Source organism: Cheilinus undulatus, linkage group 9 (assembly GCF_018320785.1).
Source record: "Cheilinus undulatus linkage group 9, ASM1832078v1, whole genome shotgun sequence".
Taxonomy (NCBI): Eukaryota; Metazoa; Chordata; class Actinopteri; order Labriformes; family Labridae; genus Cheilinus; species Cheilinus undulatus.
Window position 1 is genome coordinate 45,119,413 of NC_054873.1, and position 3,825 is coordinate 45,123,237.

Sequence of the window (3,825 nt, forward strand, 5' to 3'; positions counted from 1 at the left end):
TTTGAAATTGACATGAAGCTGATGGACTTCCTGTTGGGATTTGGTTCTGTGTCCAGAGGCTTTTTTGTAGGCTGTATGATGATCTATATGCAGACCCAAAATCATAAGCCTAGGCTGAATGTTCTGCATGGGCTGAATAATCAAAGTTGGTTTGGGGGGAGGGGGGGTCACAATTCAGAGGACATTTTAAATTGGCAGCAGGGGGCGCTGTAACAAAGTGATCATACTGATGCATAATGCAATCAGGATAAAAGTGGGATTATCCCTGTGAAGTTTGGTGATGATTGTCAGAAGCACTATAGAGTTATGTGTAATTATTGTTCCTGGAACACCGCAATAAAATAGAAGTATGAAAAAAGTTGTCCAACTTCGGTCCCTGGTCACAGCTCCACCCTGCGGGAAAACTCAAGCTTCTCATAAATGTTGATCTCCAACTTCTCTCAAATGAGTAAATAAAAAATCTGGAGGTCCTTGGATAAAATCTTTAGAAGGTGTTTGTAATGATGTGAATGTTGTAAATCAGTGAAACATCATAATTTCACCTTTACTTGTTATGTTCATTTCCTGTACATTTTAATGTGTTAATTAGAGCTGTCACGATATCAGATTTTCACTTCACGATTATCATGGGCAAAAAATGTCACAATAACGATATTATCCCGATATCAGTAAAAATTTAAATAATAATGGGACAATCATTCAAATTTATCTTTAACTTTATTTTGTGTTCTCTCTTTTGGCAGATGATTTACACTCAAAATACCTGTCTAAGGAGGTACTGAGACAATATGAAAACAGTAACTGTACAACTGCATATAAAAAGTGCAATACCTAGTTAAAAGGTAACCATATGAACTGATAAACAGAAAATCCACAGGGTGCAACATCTGCTATAACTACAGTATTAACTGAAACAAAATCATTTGTGGATAGCAGGGGACACAGCATTTGTCTGCAACTGAAGAATGACAACTAATAACTTTGGAATAATCCATTGTCTACTGAACAATCCCTGGCATATTTTTCTTTTTCTGTTTCCATTCTGTTTCCAAACTGTGTTCAAGTGGCGCTGGATCATTTACATAATATTATCATACGCACATTTCTAACACGATATTGAAATTTTATTTTTTAATATCACGATTATCGTCAATATCGGTATATTGCAACAGCCCTAGTGTTAATTATGCCACAGAATTTAGAGTTGAAAACAGAAGTTTACGTACACTATATCAACAGAAGCATAACCTTTTCTTCTCCCTGTCTCACATTAAATCTGACTGAACTTTTCCTGTTTGAAGTCAGTTAGGATTTCCAAATTTATTTCTGTTTGCAATGCAGGAACCCAGCTACACAGGCTGAGACCAAGAAGACCAAAATAAAGGAAGTGAGAAATTAAAAGAGAAACACAGAGGAGTAAAAACAAAACAGGAAATAAACAAGAAAAGGTAGTAAAATGTAAATGAAGAGGGCAAGACAGATAGTAAAGCAAGCTAAAACAAGCTCTAAAACTGTAAAAGCAGTAAAATTGACCAATATTATAACAAAGGTAAACTAAAGGGAAGCAAAAAATACATAATAGCAATAAAATGAGGAAGACAGTAACAATTAAAAACAGCTAAGGGGCAAGGCAGTAAAATGAGGTTGACAGGGAGTAAGGCTGAGATTAAGAGGAAATTAAATAAGATGGGAAACTAAAATAGGTAAGAATCTATGAGAAGATAAAAACTAAATAAGAAGAAGAAGACGACGTCACATAAAAGCCAGTCTATCAAAATGAGTTTTCAGACACGATTTAAAAGATGTCAATGATTCTGCATGCCTTATCTCTTAAAGCACTTAAACTCACTGTACCTCATGCTGACTGTCTTTATTTTGCTATATAGCTTAGGCCTGGTAATCTTTTCATCACTGTTAAACAGTACAGATGAGATGAATCATTTAAATTGTTCTGTGAAAAGTGGATTCCAAAGCTTTTCTTTGGCTTCTATTAAGCTGAAAAGCTTTGTAGGAAGTTGTATGATGTAAAGTTCACTCAAGCGGGCTCAATAAATTGACTTTTTTTTCTCTAGGAACCTTCTGCTCTTTTTAAAGCAGTACTAAAACACAATCAATGAGTACAAATATGTTCAGTTACTGTAAATGATGGCAACAACACCTCAGATAATGTGGGGTACAGGAAAACATCTCAAAGTTACATGAAAGTAGCATTGAGCTTTAAATAACTTCCTTAAAGGAAGGTTAAAAGCTTGGCATCCATGTTTTTTTTTCTTTACAGCTTTCTGCTGAATCTCATGGAGCTCCCTGTGACTCAAAGGGTTTGATGATAACAAGAACAGCAGTGATAATGGCTGCTTGACTGTGTTCTCACTTTAGAGGGCACTGCTCTGACCTGGTAGCATCCTCAGCACCAATAATAGCTTCAACAGCTGCAGCACTCAGTGAGGGCCGAAGACTTGGCTGCATTTAAAAGGTACCACCCAGTGGTGTGCATTGTTTGGGTGAGTAATTACTGCTCTAAAACAATGGTCACACTTATCAAGAAGTCACACAATTTCATGATAGCATTGAGATTAGATATAAAGCTTGTGATACAAAAATACAGAAAACACGAATGAACTGAAGTCACTACCCCCCTCTGTTCCACTTGTGGTGCATACCCCTAAATGTGAAATATCATCCTTGTAAGATATGCAATATTATTTTCTAGGATATCTGCAAACCTGTTGATTATAAAATCTTTGAGGGAAAATTTTGACCTAAAATGTGTCAAAATTATAGTTACAATTCATTATTTTTGCAGCAGAGATGTTGCTGTATTAAACATCATGCAGACATTTAGGTGTCCATTTTTTCTTGAATATTTTGCAAAATAATACTATTTTCTTATTTTTTTCTTTTTAAAACGAGAATGATGTTGAAAAAAATTAGCATTACCGTCAGTTCAACAATTCATATTGATTTTACAACATGAAGAAAAATAATTTCATTTTTCATCCTATATTGACCTTTATGAATTTCTCCAGATTCTCTTGAGGAACATTTCCTGAAATTGTTCCAAAAGTTTTTAGATGCAGTACTTTGCTGATTGGTGAGCCTCTGCCCGTCTTTACTCCCGAGAGACTCTGCTTCTCAAAAATGCTCCTTTTATACCCAGTCATGTTACTGACCTTTTGCCAGTTAACCTAAATTATTACAAAATGCTCCTCCAGCTGTTTTTCCATCAGTAACACTCACTTTTCTGGCCTTTTGTTACCCTGTCCCCACTTTTTGAGACGTGTTGCTGCATTTAAATTCTAAAATAAATAAAATACTTTTCATGAAATGGTAAAATGTCTAAGTTTCAACATCTGATATGTTGTTGATGTTCTATTGTGAATAAATTATGGGTTTATGAGATTTGCAAATCATTGTATTCTGTTTTTTTTAACCAACTTTTTACACTATGCCCTAACTTTTTGGAATTAGGGTTGTAAATGAACAGGGAATTTAACTGGATGACATGGCAAGCTAGTATGGTCGTGCACATATACAGTAGTTATCATTCATTAGGCCAAATCTTGAACACGCATTAACGTTTATGTGTAGCTCTCCCAAGATAAACGTTATTTCACGTTTTAAATGTGAGCATAAGTGAAACGACACTGTAGCCCTGCTGTCATGGCCTACTAGGGTTTTTTTTAATGAAGCCAGGGACTTTTATTATACTATAGTTAAAGAAAATTGACAAGTTTTGTAACACCACTCAAAAGTTCCGAGTGCAGTGAGTTGTACTTTGATAGGACTCGTTGCCATGACAGCGGTACTGTCTCTTTAAGAAACCCG